Source organism: Anser brachyrhynchus, assembly GCF_964034855.1.
Source record: "Anser brachyrhynchus genome assembly, chromosome: 1".
Lineage (NCBI taxonomy): Eukaryota > Metazoa > Chordata > Aves > Anseriformes > Anatidae > Anser > Anser brachyrhynchus.
In genome coordinates, this window is record NC_137694.1 from 87,642,680 (window position 1) to 87,661,297 (window position 18,618).

At 39.7% G+C, this 18,618-nt stretch overlaps 1 protein-coding gene across 9 annotated transcripts in view; it reads left to right on the forward strand.

Moving 5' to 3' along the window:
• Positions 1-18,618, forward strand: part of HTR1F (5-hydroxytryptamine receptor 1F) — a 120,729-nt gene that overhangs the window by 65,405 nt on the left and 36,706 nt on the right. Inside the window, exon 3 of one of the 9 annotated variants that reach the window (XM_080553750.1) lies at positions 17,702-17,878. The exons of 7 other annotated variants lie outside the window; for them this stretch is intronic. The gene's annotated coding sequence lies outside the window, so the exon portion shown is untranslated. The remainder of the gene's footprint in view (positions 1-17,701; positions 17,879-18,618) is intronic. One more of the 9 variants, XM_080553751.1, reaches the window with a different exon arrangement.

The window sequence follows — 18,618 nt, forward strand, 5'->3', positions numbered from 1 at the left end:
GGGGCAGAATCTGGGAAAGGCACTAGAGATACAACATGAGTGTCAGATGGAAGGCTCTCCCCTGCATCTAATACGTAACGGCAATAAAGTCAAAGAGCAGTCCACCAGGTCTGTGAGTAAGAGAATTAAATAGAACACTTGTGCATCTCAGAAAATTTTTAATATTGTTTATAAATAGTAGACCACCTAGTTAAATAAAAAATTTTGGATAATCTTTCTGAATCAAATTTTCGCCCAAGATCCTTAATAATACAATATTAATATCATAAAATGGGATATTAATATTTATACATATAAATTATAGGAAAAGACTTAGACATCTGCTTTTATGTACACCAACACTGCAATCTGAACCATAAATTTCCTTTAATGACTGTAACTCCAAGGAATAGTATTCAAGGAGTTTAGGCAACCTAGCAGGATGATACTTCTAGTTGCAAAACCATTAAAAATATCTTCAGAATGGTCTCAGGATTAGAAGTAACACATAGAAGGATAACTTAATTTATTCTCTGACATGGAGCAAAGTAGGTTTCTGTTGTCTAGAAATGTAAAATAAAATATTCTAAACACCCAAATTGCAGATTTCAAAGGAAATCTGTTGAAACTGAATATATTCCTTGCAAATCACATCTTCCTAATCTTAGCACAGTAGGTTTTTGCATAATTCATTTTGCTTCTCTACCTGAAAAAATCATCACATTGCAAAAAAGCACTGGTTAAACAAGCAACATTTTTAGCCTTATTTGGGAAGGTAAGTAGACTCTTAGTTTGTATGCATATGTGTACATGAAGAGCATACAAAAGACACCCTGGAGGCCAAAAACACACTATAAAATCTACATCAACAAAGAAATATATTGTTCACAGACACTCAAATGTTAGAAAAAGACAAAATTAAAACTGTCATGCAATTCAAATACATCTCCCTTGCTTTGTTGTACAGTCTTTCATTGGACCATATTTTGTTATTTTTCCCATGGGACCCTGCTAAATTTATCAGTCAGTGACACGAGCACTGTACAGATATTAGTGTTTTTTCCCCAGTCATTACTCTTTTTCTACTCTGTGTCATTTACTATCCATCAGAATTGCTCACTTCCTCACGGTCCTTATCAATGGTGCTCATCACTGTAGACCTCTTCTGAACCACAGCAAAGGCCTATTCCCCAAAACCCTGAGAGTTTGTAGTACTGTTCTCATTTTGAGGACAGAAAGATAACATTGCCACCAGTATCTACTAACTTGCATGGCCCTAGCTTAAGAAGAGGGTAGCTAGCCTCAGTTGCCAGAGATTTAAGCAACGCAGAGGCCTTTATTTGTACTTACAGAACACAACTCCTCGATATCAACTTTTCAAAGCATCTTACCACTTCTGCAAATCAGACAGCCTCTCTCAAGTCAAGCACTGAAGATGACACAGACAGAGAAGAGCTTTGCTTAACTGACTTCAGAGAGTTTTTAAGTGATACTAGGACAGAAAGAGGGTTAAAACTCCTTTAGGACCAGAAACAAATGTCTAACCCTGAAATCTTTCTTTTCTTTCACGTTACTTACACTTTGATTCTGTAACAAAGCAGGCAGAAGTCTGACTCTCTGTAAAATTCTACCTTAGACCCTGAACACCATCTTTGCACAAGCAAGATCATATCCAGTGTTTTCTCCTGATAAAGTTATTTTGCAGAATCTTCTCCCTTTTTAAAACAGCACAAAGGAGAGCTCCTGGAGCATCCATCATGTACCTTAACAGTTGGGCTCAATACCTTTGAATCACTAACACCTGCATCTTTGAGCTAACCAAACAGAGGAAAGCACCTTAAGTTGTTAATGTTTCTGGGCCTACTACTAGCAGAATACAAGTACACATTTTGTCAGTGAATGTCACAACTTTTGGCTAATAAGAAGAAAAACCTAGAGATGGTGGGAACAGGAACAGTTTTCCAGCTTTCCTGACTGGACACTAACAGCTATCCACTTCCAACCTGTCTTTCTTTTCACCACTTTCTCTCCTCACACTAGTCTGCTTGCAGCACTTTCCCAGAAAGAAACATCCTTTATTCTGTGATGATGGTGAGTCATCCCCCTCACTGTCATTTCCCATCTTCCTTCTCTCAAAGTTTTGAAGACTTTCTCAATCAAACACTGCTGTAAGAATTTTAAGAGTGGCAAAATCATAGTTTTCCTTAACCTCCTTCTCTGCACAGCCCAGCTACTCTAGTTCATCCAACTACAACTCACCCTGAGGCACAGATTCAGCATGACAATTTTGTTCACAAAGCTACAGAAAGTTGATAATCATTGTACAATGGAAAATATGGGGATAATTTTAGGCATTGTCACCTGAATGAATTTCAGAATGATTGCACACATCTCCAAGGTACTAGGTAGCAATTCTATTTTTATTTTCATTCTTTACTCACAAACCTGGAGATCCAGAAATGTCTTACAACATACTGTGTTACAACAGCAGAGTGCTGATATGTCCTATACAAGTATTTGTTATTTTATGTGTGGGATGTTATTTCACTATATTCAACAACATTTTAAAATATTTTCCTAAATCAGACTTTTTACTTTCTGTTAGACAAAACCAGATTCTTTTCATCCACACAGGGGCGTTCAAGTTAAATGTAGCTATTATCAACACCAACAGAAATATTTTGCAAGAAAAGCAAAGCCCAATGAAAACCAACAGGATGCAAAACAAAGATACTGAATTATATTGACTGTATAGTAATAGCAATGCCAGTTTGTCCATTTCATTGTTAATTATCTAGGGAATAGCCAGACTATTGGAATAAATAGAGTAGCACTCCCTGTTCTATTCAGAACTCTGCACACTCAAATTAAAACACATTCTGTTTGCATGAGAGGCCATCCAGTCCTCTCAAACACAACTATTATCTAGCATTACAGGTACCGGAACAAAAGGAATATAAAAATCAAATGTTTATAGTCTAACTTCAGAGTTAATCTTAGACTTGTACTGATTTCTACAAACCAGTTAATGTCTTTATTTTAAAGTCTTGCTCCCAGCACTTTTAATGAATAACATTCAGGGTCTGAACATAGTTTGAAGAAACAATCATCTAGAATATTGTGTAAGTATCACTCATCCCTGCCCAAAAGAGCTGGCATAATTGCAGTATTTTTACATGTTTAGAGGTTACTTCTTAGAAGCAATTTCCTAATTTAGACACAGCAGCCAGGACTAAAATACTGGCAGACAGTAGCAGTGAATACAAAAGTCATTTTGGATCATAAAATAATGGAGGAAGCAGGGTGTAGTTTCTAACATTGCTTTTGCCTCCTTATGTTAATTAGCTAAGCTGCAATTTATTAGAATCATCTACTAAACAAAGCTTCATTATTTTGTTTCCTTAATTTTGTGCAGTTTGCTTTTTTCTTTCTCCCTCAAGCTATTACCCTTAATTCTTGATCTGGAAACAGACTATTTAGTTTGCACTCAACTTATCTGATGCTTTCTATGACTTGTAGAACTGAAGAAAAATACTACTAACAGACATCAGGCAATGAACTTTGCTTTTAAAACTATGAACTTCCCATTTTCCTTATAATATTCCTTAAAATATTCCTATTTTTTTTTAACCTTCCTTGAAGGTCCAAGGTGTTAATAACTCCTAAGTGAGCCTTAAATCCTCTTCTGGAACTATGGTCCAAGCACAGAGAAGTATTTTTCTTCTGGTAAATGGGTTCTGGGTTGTGGCTCACTCCTGGCACTGAGGCCCTAAGTCAAGAGCATTTGTGCCAAACTGGAGAAATAACCAATTTAGCAAGAGACAGCCATTGTCCTTAATGAATTTCGAAGCACTACATTTAGGTAGGAATAATAACCTGCATCAAGCAGGGTGGCAAATGGCAGGGTAGTAAAAGGAACTCCGCAAAAAAGGACCCGAGTGATCAAAAGCTGGACATGAGTTTGCAGTGCCATAGTATTGAAGAAAAAAAGAGAACATTTACTGTAAATACATAAAACAGGGTATAACAAAGCATTCCCCTCCTCCACTCCCCCACCCAAAAAAAAAAAAAAAAAAAAAAAACTACTCCATTTTTGAGCAATATATTTGAGAAGGACAGGAATTAATGGAAAAGCACCCAGAAAAGAACAAGGGAAAAAAAAAAAAAAAAGGGCTAGTAGAAATATCAAAGAAATTAAGTTCTTTACTCTAAACAGAGGAAGCAGAGAGGAAAGCCTAAAGGCTGGTGCAGTGAGGGAGGGAATAAAGCAGTCTCCATGCCCACTCAGAATGCAGTATGAAGGTGTACACGGCAACAAGGAAGCTTTAGCTCAAAATTTTGTGACTGCGTTGGTAGATCGTGCCTAGGAGTTGCTTAATTTCTATTGCTGGAGTGCCTTAAATGAGAGAAAGATAATTATTTGTGAGATGTGGCAGTAACATTGGGGTAGTGGAACACTCAAATTACTGCTCAAAGCAGGTTTTCAAGCAAATCACATTATTGCCTTGCACACACAAAGTTCCCATAACCAATTCTGCCTTCACAGAAGCTTAAGAGTGGCACTGACATAACCGAGTGCATGGCTAGTCTAAACAAGAGATTTAAGGGTTAGTGAGTCTTTTATTTCTGTCACCAGCTGAGAGACTGTCTCTTTGGGTAGTTTTCTTCCAACATCTTTTATTTAGAATCAGCGTTTTTTAATGGAACTTAAAAAACAGCAAGACCCAAATGTCTGCTTCTCAGAAGCCTATCATTGCTCATTTTTTGGCAAGCTCAACAGATACTCAGATACTATATATTTGACAAAAAACAATTATCAAACATACTTATACTTGTATTTAACCAGCCTCATGCCTTCCTTTTGATCCCCTCTCTAAGACCCTTTGCATTTCAGTAAATTTTATGGAGGACAAAACATCCTTGGCACTTTACGAAGTGTAATGAACTACCTACCTATCAGTCAGAAAATGCTAATGAAGGAAGCAGGGGATGCCTCAGACTAAGGGCTTGTTATTGGTTTTTAGAGAATATAATTGCACACTTGGGAGGCAGTAACTTCTTAATTACAGTCCTCAGGGGAGTGGGAGGAATCAAAGTGCTGTCATGTCTGGAAGGGACTTGACACAAGTAGCCAGAGTGGCCTAATCCTATCAGAGGAGAAAACACTTGATCCATACTCCAGGAAGCTCCTAGTCTTCTTCAGGCACTCTGTAATTAAGTATTTAAAAACTGCTCCCCTCAGTGCACTTCTCTGCTTCTGCTTGTCTATCAGCTTCCTCACTTAAGTCACCAGCATGGTTAACCACCATTAGGCATCTCAGTCAAATGCACATGGAAATACTGAATGTACTATGTGATTATAGAAATCATTCCTTTTTTAGAAGTTAGGGACATTGGGAAGAACTTATGCTCGAGAGCAGTGTTGAAGCATATGCTAATTTTATTTATTTCAAAACCTGAGTTTAGTTCTTTTTAGAATTAAAATATGGCTGGATCAGGACATGGAAGAGACTGAAAAAAGGGAATATCATAGAATCAATTGGGTTGGAGAAGACTTCTAAGATCATCAAGCCCAATTGTCAACCTAGCACTGCCAAGTCTACCACAAAACCACGTCCCTAAGCACCACATCCATGTGTGTTTTGAATACCTCCAGGGATGGTGACTCAACCATTTCCATGGGCAACCTGTTCCAATGCCTCATAATCCTTTCAGTGAAGAATTTTTTCCTAATATCCAACCTAAACCCTCCCGGTGCAACTTGAGGCTTTTACCTCTTGTACTACCACTTGTTGCTTGGGAGAAGAGACCAACCCCCACCCCACTACAACCTCTTTTGAGGTAGCTGTAGAGAGTGATAAGGTCTCCCCTGAACCTCCTTTTCTCTAGGCTGAATAACCCCAGTGCCCTCATCTGCTCCTCATAATTCTTGTTCCCTAGACCCTTCAACAGCTTCGTAGCCCTTCTCTGGACATGCTCCAGCACCTCTATGTCCTTCTTGTAGTGAGGGGCCCAAAACTGAACACAGCACTCTAGGTGCTGCCTCACTAGAGATGAGTACAGAGGAACGATCACCTCCCTGCTCCTGCTGGCTACACTATTGCTGATACAAGCCAGGATGCTGTTGGTCTTCCTGGCTACCTGAGCACACTGCTGGCTCATGTTCAGACAGCTATCAACCAATATTCCCAGGTCCCTTCCCTCCAGGCAGCTTTACAGTCACTCTTCACCCAGCCTGTAGAATTGAATGGGGTTGTTTTGCCTCAAGTGCAGGACCCGGCACTTAGCCATGCTGGACCTCATACAGTTGGCCTCGGCTCATTGGTCCAGCCTATCCAGATCCCTCTGCAGAGCCCTCCTACCCTTGAGCAGATCAACACTCACATCCAACTTGGTGTCACCTGAAAACTTACTGAGGGTGCACTCGATCCCCTTATCCAGATCATTGATAAAGATACTGAAGAGAACTGCCCCCAGTACTGAGCCCCGGGGGACACCACTTATGATCGGCCTCCAACTGCATTTAACTCCATTCACCACAACTCTTTGGGCCCAGCCATCCACCCATTTTTTTACCCAGCAAAGCATACACCCATCCGAGCCATGAGCAGCTGGCTTCTCCAGAAGAATATTGTGGGAAACAGTGTCAAAAGCTTTACTAAACTCTAGGTAGGCAACATCCACAGCCTTTCTCTCATCCACTAAGCATGTCACCTTGTCATACAAGGAGATCAGGCTCATCAAGCAGGGGCATGTGGGGGTGTGGCTGGTCCTGGTCCCACCAAAGCCTCGCCAGCCACTCTCACAAGAGCTGCTGGCTTCTGGCGGCTCCCTCGAGTTTCCTCAATGCAGGAAACCCCCCTGCACATCACCATCCCCTGCTCCACTGCAGAATGCATCTGCCCTGGAGCTGATCACCTCAGCAATATCCACACAACATCTAAAGTGTGTCATTTAAAAAGGAATTCAACTATTCATCCTTTGACCATCAACAAATCTGCAGCCTACAACAGTTAGAAGCAAGCGCATTCTGTAGGAAAGTTTTTCACAGTTTCCTAATGCTTGCATCTCTTGCACTTCCCTCCTTCTTGTTTAACCCTGGTGCCAATCAAAATCAGGATCCCAGATTCGAAAGAGAAAACACTAGTAAAACTTCTAAAAGCAGTATGAAGCAGCTACTTATTTTAACTGAGTGCTGCCCAGCCATCCAACCACCAACAAACCAGAGACCACTTTGTGAAGCACTGTTCTTTCATACACACACCCCACATTTCACAGGGGTAAATAACCCAAGAAACCTTCAGGGTTATTAGCTGGAAGTTCACTTTCTGTGGATACAGCAAATCACCATATTCAGGACAGCTCATTGCCACTAAAAACAGCAGAGATGCCCTCTGACTTCCAGCTTGGTTGAACTCATCCACAACTGAAACAGAGTAGTAGACCATCATATTGCAAGTCTAGGCACCTCACTGTTTTATTAAAAAAAAAAAAAAGACATTTTGTATAAATAAAGGAAAGAAACAAGGATGATGCACTATATAATAAATGAAGCAATCTTTTTAAATTGTAACCCGTAACTTTGTAAAGCTAAGCACTTGCAGGCAGTCTCGCCAAACTTCAGTTGAACTTTGGCACTAGAAAGGTACTGTACGAGGCTTGTGTCTCATTAATGCAGCCACATCACAGCAATTCATGAAGGAAGATACGCGGGAGGAGGATGAGCTAATTTAGCTCTGAATCCCACTGAAGAGAATGTCATGCTCACTCCCCCTCAGCAGTGGGCTTTTCATATGGCTGCATCCAGGGTGGTTAGTGGCTAAAAAGAGAAATTGCTGCCACTGAGACAGAGCAAGCCACTCACTCTTCAGCCTTTTTGCTGCTGTCCCTCTCAGTAGTAATACACTTCTTCCCTGTTAAAATATCTTCCTTTTAACCTCATCCTACTCTGGCCTGAGATAGAATGTATTTGCTTTGTAGGGAAAAGGATAAAATGAGGCATATTGTTTTCATGTTCTAAATTGTGGTTGAAGAGCTATACCAAAGTGAAATATTTTCATGGTTTTCAAAAAATACACCAGGTTTTGATTAACAGACATTTATCTCTCAGTGAACAAAGCAAGTCAAATGCATGTTTTGTTGTTAATCCTGTAGGCAACACTTGTCAGAATATATTGCACACACTTATCATCACTTAACACATACTGCTTTCTCTACAGTAAGCAACAGCTTAACAACACTATCTCCACTCTCCTGTCATGTGAAACAACTGTACTCATCTTGAGGTCTGTAAACCTTTATATGAACTATTTCTATGAGATCCACACAAAACAATTAGGGAGGTGAAAACCAAAACCAACACACTACTGGAGCAGGACATTGGAGTTGTCATACAGGGACTTGCATTTCTACTGGAAGATTCTTAGTAGTCTACAAAATGGCTGGGGAAAAAAAATAAGCTGGGAACCACTACAGAAGCTAAATACACCCAAGTGATACCTGCATGGTCAATAGCAAAAGACATATCCTTTGAGAGAGGCCACTGAAACAAAGGAAGGAATAGCAATATTCACAGAAATACAAGCACTAGGATTTTATTATATAAAATATTAAAATGGAAGGACTGATGAAAATCCAAGAAAAATTAGGAGTATCTGTAGTTAATATGATGTAGAGGGAAGGTTAATAAAAAAAATACAGCATAGGTTAACTAGCCAGAAGGTACTCTATTTACAAAAAATGGAAGCGTAATAGAGGGAAAAAAAAGTCATGAAGACAAGCCAACATTTTATGCTGAAAGATTATTAATGCACCAACAGTTTGAACATTAAGTTAAGGGTCTATAATGAGGCTAACAGTCTGTGGAGCTGGTTCAGTCATAAGACTGTTCTCTCCTTAATGCATGCCATAACCATTAAAGATGAAACACAATATTTGGAAGGCAGAAATAGACACAAAACAGAAGAACATCATAGCAAACAAAAAGCTCTTGTTCTGTTCAGACTCGGGCACTGCATAGCAGAGCAAAAAGAAAAGACGGTTACAGGTTCTCTCTCTGTCCCACTCTCCTAACTTCTGAGAGGTAAAGCAGATATATGCTCTTTGTGGGAAGATGCCCAAAAGCCAGCTGTAGCTTAGGGAATAAATCTTTCATGGCTCCCCCTACAGTTAATGGATGGAGGAATGTTCCTCATGAAAACAAATCTGACAGGAACTTGCCTGTAAATTTTCTGAATTACCCCGTAGGATGCTAGATTAGATGCGGCTGTTATGACAGAAGGCAGAACTTCAATCCAAAGGAACGTAGCCGTAAATTTGAGGACCAGGCAAACAAACATCATACAGTTCAACACAGAAAAGTGAAAAGCTCTGCACATGGGGAAGAATAACCCCATGCATCTGTAAAGACTGGAAACAAAATGGGTCAATTAGCCTGAAAAGATCCTGAAGTTACACTGGATGCCAGATTAATATAAATCAACACCACTCTCTTGTCAGAGAGAAGGCAAATGACCATAATAATAGAAGCATGCCCAGCAGATTGAGAGAAGTTATTATCCCCCTCTAATCAGCACTGATAAGGCTGCACTTGGAGTACTTCATTCACTTTTGGGATGAGCGATGTGTTCAAGAGCAACGTAGAGACCCTGGATATAGTCCAGTTGCTGAGATGGTCAGGACCCATGGCTTTCAAGAAGAGGATGAAAGTGGGGTTCATTAAGTCTTCTGAAGGGATGATCTGCTAGTGTCTACAACTGCTTGGAGGAAGGTAACAAAAACAACAGAGCCAAATGGATTTTGAGAGTGGCAGGCAGCATAACAAAGGCCAACATTCACAAGCAGCGTCCTGAGAGGTTCATAATGGAGACTGGAAGGAAAAAAAAAAAAAAAAAACACTTTCCACTAAGAGATTAGTGCAGTACTATCGCCCAGAGAGTCTGTAATGTCTCAGTTACGGGTGATTTTCATAACTCACCTGGACAAAGTCATTGCTTACATGGTCTCTGATATCAGAAGTCTTCCATGTACAAAGAACAGGCTGGACAAGGTGATTGCAGCTGTTCCTTCCAACCGCAGCCTCTGTGACTCTTTGACTCCCCACAGGAGCCTCACTATTAATTGGTTTAGGGAAACAAGCGTCCCCTGTAGAATAAAGCTGTGCAAGTTAATCTCTCTTTCTGAACCTGCAGGAGAATACAAAGCTGCAAATCTCTATGGTCTTTCACAGGGTTGTAAAAGTTAGGAAAGAGTATGGTGAGCTTTTCTTTCTATTTCCCCATACCCATTAAAATTACGAGCAATGCTTCAAAATATGCATCCACAAGAACACCCCTTAGACCTTGAATCAGGAACAAGAAGCCTTTGAAAATAATGCGGCATGGAATACAGATCATCAGCTACATTAACAATGTCTAGCCAGGTAAGCAAGTTAATGGTGAAAGTAAAATAAAGCAGTAAATTTCAAGGTGGTTATTGCAGGCTGGGGAACAAACTAAGCATGGGGGACTTAACAAAATAGATCTAGACAGTATGTGATTGCTAACCATAGGTCTCAAAGAAGTGTTTGGCATGTGTAGTTTGTTTTTTGTTTTTGTTTTTTTTTTAATCATTTTCAATAGTGGAGTAACTTATTTAAATGAGATAGGATTCTCACTGAAGCTGCATGGCCACTATGGGAGGGAGAAAATGCATACTTATTCATATTGTTTTATTACTGTGTACCCATTTATTAAATTATTATTTTAAACACAGGCGCAAGGGATTATTTAGCACAGTCCTTTCCCACATTTATAATTTTGCATATCAGGGTTTATTGAATAATGTCAGAAGTAGGAATGTTGCAAAAAAAAATAAGAAAAGGTATTTCAAGGTTTGCTTTGGCTAAGCCCAAAGCAGGAATTACAATACTTGACATTCCACAGAGAGCTTGTTATTTTGGAAAGTTTCACAAGTTCAGGAGACTTTCCTACTATTCACTGGTAAACATCTAAAATTGACATGGCTTATCTGAATAAAAATGCTTTGTGAATAACACAACACTAACGATCTACGTCATACCTAAGGACTAGCTCAAGCATGGTGCAAGCCACAGATGAAATAATACATATCCCTTTCCTTTCTTCCATGTCTCTTGGAAGCACTGTGCTATGAAGATTTTGTCAGAAAGACTGCAATAGCTTCAGAGGCAAAGAAAGGAACAAGTTGTAGGGGCCACTGTGTACAAACATTGTTAAAAACTCTGTTTTAGCATACTCAGAAAGATCAACATTCATTTCTATGGTTCAGAACATCTCTCTCTCCCCCCTGCTGAGGGGAGTTTTGGTAGCACAGCAAGTGCTACCTGATCACGAGTACTGCAAGGTAAATAACATTTTGGAATAACTTCTCAGGAGACCATAGCAGGGTAATTCTTGCCCTGTATTTCCAACCTGTACAGTTGCAAAGAAAAATATGAAGTGACATTACTTGCTTGCTTGATATCCCAGTACGCACGGTAAGATGTGGATAAAATTAGTCTTACTGACCAAATTAGAAATGGGTAGCCATACGTGCTTGCACTTACATCAGTAGACACATTAAGTTAGGGCAGAAACTGAGCAGTGAGTTAAGAGATTGTCATCATCACCCAAGAGCTTGGTTTATAATTGAGCAGCAGCAGCTCAAAGGGCGAGATATAGAAACACTAATTCCCAGGCAAGAGATGGAAACACTAATTCCCAGTAACAAGACTTAAGAGCAACATTTTTTTGTGAAAGAAAGTACAAATTACAAGTGACTGTGCCTCTACAACATTATCTAGAAGTGCATGGACTTGTACGCTTGAGAGAGCAGAAGGCTCTGAGGTGAGAAAGCTCACACATTTTTACTGGGGCAACATGGGGGAGTGAAGCAAGGGGGGTATATGGCCGGAAGCATGGCACTGCATGCAAAGAAGCACCATGCAGCCAAACATTATGAACAGCAAATGGGTGCCAACAGAATACATAGAGTCCTGATTTATGCTTCCTAACATGTAAAACAACATTTACCTTTCTAAATAATTTTGCCATCAGTAAATAAGTCAATACTTTAAATAATCAATCCGTAAGACAAATCTTAGCTAAAGAGGTCACCATGAACAACCAGTGGTGAAAATGAGGAGAATGCTCTTTTTCTTCCTTGAGAGCCTCCTCTATAAATGTTAGGTGGTAGGCATTAATGTGGTACATGCAGATAATTTGTATGACTTTTGAAATGTGTCTTGATATAGATAGTAAAATTCTAGCTATGACAAACCTAGCTCAGAGGGAAAGTCTCTCACAACAGGATGCCTTCAGCCATGAATTCTTGTACCTTATGATGAACAATGGCACATTATCAAGAGAAATCAGGCCTAAATCCTGCCCTAAATCTATAAGCACAACTACTGACATTATTTCTGAAAGGCTTAAGTGGCCTTTATGAAAATATATGGTTATATTTCTCCTCATCAGTGATGAACTATCAAGAGCATCGCAAAGACATAAGACTTAACAGAAGCGCTGTAAGCTAGTGACTGATTTACTGACAACAGAGAGACTGATAGTAACAGTATCCCCAAGAAGCAGGTAGGTGTTGTATGATGGCAATTTTGCAGAAATATGGACTTTCATGCAAGAACAGAAGCCTAGGAATAGGTTAGCAAAGCACACGCAGCACGAGGCCAGCGCAGGACTGCTAAACCACTGAGTTAATAGGCCCCCCATCTCGCATGAACCAAAACTAACAACATTAAAGTCATCAGTTTCTTCCTTGTCATAATCTAAAGCAGAATTCAGCCTCCACACCTTCCCCTGCTTAGACAAAACTCAGGTCAGCTCTCTTTCCCTCTGGCACCTTCACTAGCAGTGAAGTGAGGATTAACCATTGATAATCTGTCCCATGTCTTGCAGCAGATAGATGAAGTTGTACCTGGTTCTAGGAACATTTTTCAAGCTGGAAACGTCCTATCTGTCAGTCTCTCGTGATTCCTTTTCTACAAGAACGGTAACAAAGACTTGTTTGGACACCAAAGCAGAAGGGAGACAATTTTAAAGTTTTATGCCTGTTTATTGCTTTAATTTTGTTACATTTCAGGCTGTGACACATCTTTGCTCTTACTCTATGAAATTTTGCAAGAATTGCCATGCAAAGTCAAAGTCCTTGTTTTAATAGAATCTTTAATGAATATGAAGGCTGAAGCAATATTCTGAATCTAAACACTGCACACCATACATCTTTAGATGCCTGTAATCACTACTGCATCAGCATAAGGGGATGGTTAACTCATTAGCTAACAACAACTACAACAGTCACAAGGCTAATTATTTGGGTAGCTATACTTGAAAGCAAAAGGTACAGATGCATTGCACGTCTACCTGTCCTTTCCCTTGTTTTCAAATGCATTGAGATGCAGCCCCTTTGGGGCCTGCCCTTTGTAGCAATGCCTTTAATGATAAAGTACAAGTGATCATCCATTGTCACAAGTATCATGACTCTCACAAATATCACAAAAAAAAAAAATCTTACCCATGGCTTACCAAGTTAATAAATAGATTAGTTTCAAGCAACTACTTATTTTGTTACCTTTGATATTTAGAAGTAATGAATCTCTACTTCACTCTTGTTAGTTTCCCACTCAGTGTTTCCTTAAGTGGGGAGAAATCTTCATGGAATTCTTAGTCAAGGCAAAAGTATTCTTCTAAGACAGCAGATAACCCAGAAAAGAGATGGTGGTTAGTAGAACCACAAAGAGAAGGAAATGCTAAGTAATTCTGTGAAAGCAGTTTGTTTCATTTGTATTGAACACTAAATTAAATGCTCCAAGCAGCTCTGAAAACAGTAATTGACTTTCATCTTCACGTTATATCAATGACATTTTTCAAAACAGCATGCACAGTGCTCAAAATGCTGTTTCTTATGGTACTGAACTTATTTACAATCAGACAATCACAATTCAGGGAAAGAGATAAATACCAAAAGATAACCACATCTCTGCTAACCAGTTTTGACTATCTTGCCCCTTCATATGTGGGGGCTGCTTTTATTATTATTATTATTTTATTTGTTTATTTGTTTTTGGTAGCATTTGTGTTCCCTTGTCAGCAGTGAGTTTTCAATGAAAAGGTAGGAAAGCTTGAGACCAAGTTTCTATGTGCCTCCATTCCCCTCACTCTGACCAAGAAGAGAAAGGGGTGGATTGGCAGAAGGAAGACCATGCACAAGTGAGGTTTGTTACCACATATTAACAAAAAGACACTATAAATAAGCATTTGGGGAAATCATAGCCTCCAGTACATAAAAAGCAAATGCAATAGCTGTTGTTGGCTCTTGGCTTCAGTCCCAGCAGTCCAGCATTGACAGGAGCAGGGAACACAGCCTACTTGACTTGGTGGGCTACAGAACCAGCATTGGTTTTCTGGGTGGTGGTGTGTGCATCTGCAGCATCTCATGGGAAAACGTTTGAGTATTTTGAGTTCTTGGTGAGCCTAACAGTAGCTGTTTTTAACAGTATCTACTTTAAAATAAAAAAAAAAACCCTAGGTGAACAACAATGTATAGGAAAAGACACTCCTGGAATATTTTAAGAAGTTTCTACAAATTAAGTAGTTGTGACTACATTTTTTTTTCACAAGTTCTTGATATATTAGCCTGAGTCTGAATATTAGAAAGATGCTAGCCCTCACTTCAATTATTTATTCTCCTGTCTCCCACACATCCTATCTATAGGCCACTGCTACGTACACGTTTTATATGTAAAATCTGTACAGTTAGAATGACCTATACTCATGTCAAAGAATTATGTATATCAACAGAATGTGTATTTATTCCCCCACCCCAGAGAAGAAGAAAAGTGTATATGCAAAGATATTTCATTAATTCTTTTGTCTTTACAACCTTGAATATACTAGCCTGTAAACACACACCATTTGAATAATGTGATCATAATCCTTGAAAGAATGATAAATATTACCAATAACTCTAAAAACAATACTTCTAGGGAAGATTTACAACTTTTACAAGATTTCCCAAGATTTATAGGCAGGAGTCCAGACGTGAAACATAGCTAATAACGTTCTGCTAGAGCTCTATTCAGACAATTTACTTCTTTGAGTCCCTGCGGGACAGCATCCAAACCTTTCACAGGACACTCAAGCTTCTCAAGGCCTCCAGATTGTTGCAAAATCAGTAGCTGGCAAAGTTTACACCTTTATGCAACTTCTGTCCTTTTCTTCACTGGGTGCTTTCAGACCAAAAACCTGGCAAAATCCCTAAGACAGTCTTTTTTTAAACACCCCCAGGGGATTGATGAGTTTTTCTCCATCTAATAATTTCTTTCCTGGCTCTCTGCTTGTTGTAAACTACTTATTTTCTTCCTTTGAGGTCCTATTGTTCAACTGTAAAAGGAACAAACAACTCCTGTGGGTGCCTCACCAGGCAGTCATTGACAGAAATTGCTATCACTGACCTCAACATCATGCACATCTGGGAACAGGGTGATTCATGGCCATGCAGCCTATGAACACCCACATAGCTCAACAAGCTTAAAAGCACACAGCATTCCACAAACAGAAACTGGGTATCTTCTACCTTGTTCTGTGGCTGATTTATCCCACTTTAACATCCCACCACAAGCACACTGGTCACTCATTTGAGTACAGGTTTACAGAGGTTTTATTGTAGGAGGCTCTGTTCCAAACTGACTGCAAAGCAGAATGTCAGCACCTGGCAGCAAGGCATTTTGTTTTGTTTACCCATCTTTTAACGTTCGTGCCAGGGCAGCAGATATATTTAAGATTGTGCTAACCTTTTTAATCATCTAGAAAACAGATACCAACTACACAGTCAGAGAAAGAGATCCAGGGAAAAGGCTGTTTGATTTCTAAAATGAAACACTTCTCTAGGGATGGGAATTGTGATTTTTTTTGTTTGTTTGTTTGTTTTTTTCTTTCTTTCTTAGAGGAAGCACTAATCCTACAAAAGCCAGCAGGCAGTGAAGAGAGGGAGGCTGAAATAAGACATCATGGTACAGGTCTGCCAAGCAATCTCTACAGCCCATTGGTGTGGAGTACCATACTCCAAGCACCATTTGGTAAAGCCAGCCCAGCTTGTTTGCAAGACCTAGGCCAGCAAATTTCATTCTTTGCAGAAGCAACCAATGTGAGGAGGAGTGATAGACCCTGAGGCAGAAGCACACATGGTTTTTAGGATGGAGAGCAGCACACCTGTTGGGCTGTGACAACACGGGAGTAGAGGCATTAGATGACTGAAGCCTTTAAAAAACCCAGAAGCATCAAGAAATGGTGCTTCTTCCTACTCCATGTTATTTGCTAGAACATATTTGCTGTCCTGTCTCAAGATCTCTGAAAAGTTGTTTGTTTTTTTCTCCATCAGATGGATCATTGATATGTAAGGCTCTCAAGCCAGGCTCTGAGAACAGAATCAGGTTTTGTCCGCCTCCTAAATCTAAAGTAGAAAAAACTGATCTCAAGATACAGGAAAATAAAAAGCAGCCAAGGGATATAGCAGGGAGGTAAAACGTTAAACGCAGTCATATATTAAGTGTTCTGGAGCTGGATTAATCTTTGGTTCTGATTCTGCTTCAAGCATCTTATCTCAGAACGGTGATGCTCTTGCTGTAACCAGACTAGTAACAGAGCCTTGTAAAGCTGTCACCACAACATCACAGTGATGCTCCATCTGCCTCTCAAATGAGGTTTTTAAGAGACACCACCCACTCCAAGAAGGGGTACATGTCTTTGTAAATTGAGAGCTAGACACATCCACTTCAGGGACTGTGCCCTGTGCACTGCAGTCTGTGTATTCTTGGCAGGATATTTTCTTATTGCAGGTGTAGGTGGCCAGAGACCAAAACATTCTTTAATGGGCTGGGAATAATAAATCTTGCAACACATTGCTTAAGATATTTTTAATATCTGCAACTTAGAAGCAGACATATTAAGGTAACTGCTTAATTTCTTAAAAATTTGCCAGACTTTACAGGAGTTAGAATACACACAGAGTGGGAAGTTTTCCACTGTTCTTTATCCTGCATTACTGAAGCTCTGAAAAGCCAAAGGACTTCCTCTTCTTTGAGAGAAGACAGTTATGTGCTTTACAGAACTGAATTTATTGCCTTGCCATTTGTTGTAGGAGATCACGGTGGTTTGAGTGTATCAAGTTGTTCTCAGTCAGAAGTTAAATACAAACATTTCCAGGAATCATTACATCCAGAATCACCATAACAAAAGAAGGTTCAAGCGCATAAGGGGGCAAGTCCTGCTAAGCATCAAGCACACTCCAGCTTCGAAATTTAAAATAGTGTGGAAGGGGACAGATCCCTATGGAGCTGCATCTCATAGCACAGGTTGTGGTCTCCAGAAAGATAAAGTTGCTTGCAGCACCTCTCCTGTTTAGCAAAATCAGCAATGCTTCATACTGATTCCTGCAGGGAAGGACACAAATAGGGCAGCCTCACACTGAAACAGCACGTTTTCCAGGAAGGTTTCCTTGTACCTCTCCCTGCACTACAGGCACACACATACAAAGCCACTGGCAATCTTGCCTTCTAACCAGGAGCAAGAATAGCTAGTACTGTTAACCAAAGGGAAAGGCCAACTCAGGGAAAGAAGACAAAAAGAAAAGACTGTTCCCCTGATTCAAGCCACTAAGCATGTCAGCATACCACTAGAAAGCACTCCTCTGCTCTCATCTCTTTTTGAAGGTGGATTCTATGTTTGGCACTCCTGATGATGTAAACCCCTCTGCTTGAAAACACTCTCCATAGGCAGGTTACGGAGTATTGCCAAGAGCAATGGGAAATCACAAGCAGAGAGCAGGCTGGGGTGAAGAAGATCTAGAGGTCTGTTCTGCGCTCTTTCCTGTCCATTTCCCGTGGAAGGTAGGACTTTTTTTCATGATTGTCTTTGAAAGAACAGAGCTCTCTGACATTGAGAATTAGTATGTAAAGGGCTTTAAGGTTAGGTTATATAAAACCATAGAAGTAAAAAGTCTGTTAGTCGTCATTTATTAACATGCATTTATTTTGTGCAGGAATAGGCAGCAATGCCACCGGATCCACGTACCAACTGGCAATACTTTTATCCATTTCAGTAAGATAGAGCAGAATATACATTCTTAAAGAGAAGAAGGATGTCTGTCACACACAGCATGGATAACATTTGCCCTGTCTCTGGTTGCAAAAACAGAGAAGTAAAGACATGGTGCGAGATCATTGACAATAGATCGCCATTCTTCAAGGCATGCTGTTTACAAATAGAAATGACTATTTTTTAAGATGCTAGTAGTGTCATGTAAATTGCCATGGAGAGCTATGAGCCCTCAAATTTGAAAGCCTGACAGTAGGCCATTTCAGGATAGACAATCTCATTACTTCAGGAGATTGAGTTCTGTTGTAATTAATGATATTTAGTAAGTCAGAGGTCAAAAAGGTGAAAACAGGATCATTACTGATGTTGAGAAAATATGCTTGCAATTTCTTATTTAATGATAAATAAAAGCACTACTCCTAGGAAGCACTACTCCTAGGAATAAATGTCTGTAAGTGTAATATTGAACAAATAGTTATGCTCTCACCACACAGATCATATTTGTTTACAGTAACTGCAAGAAACAGAGTAC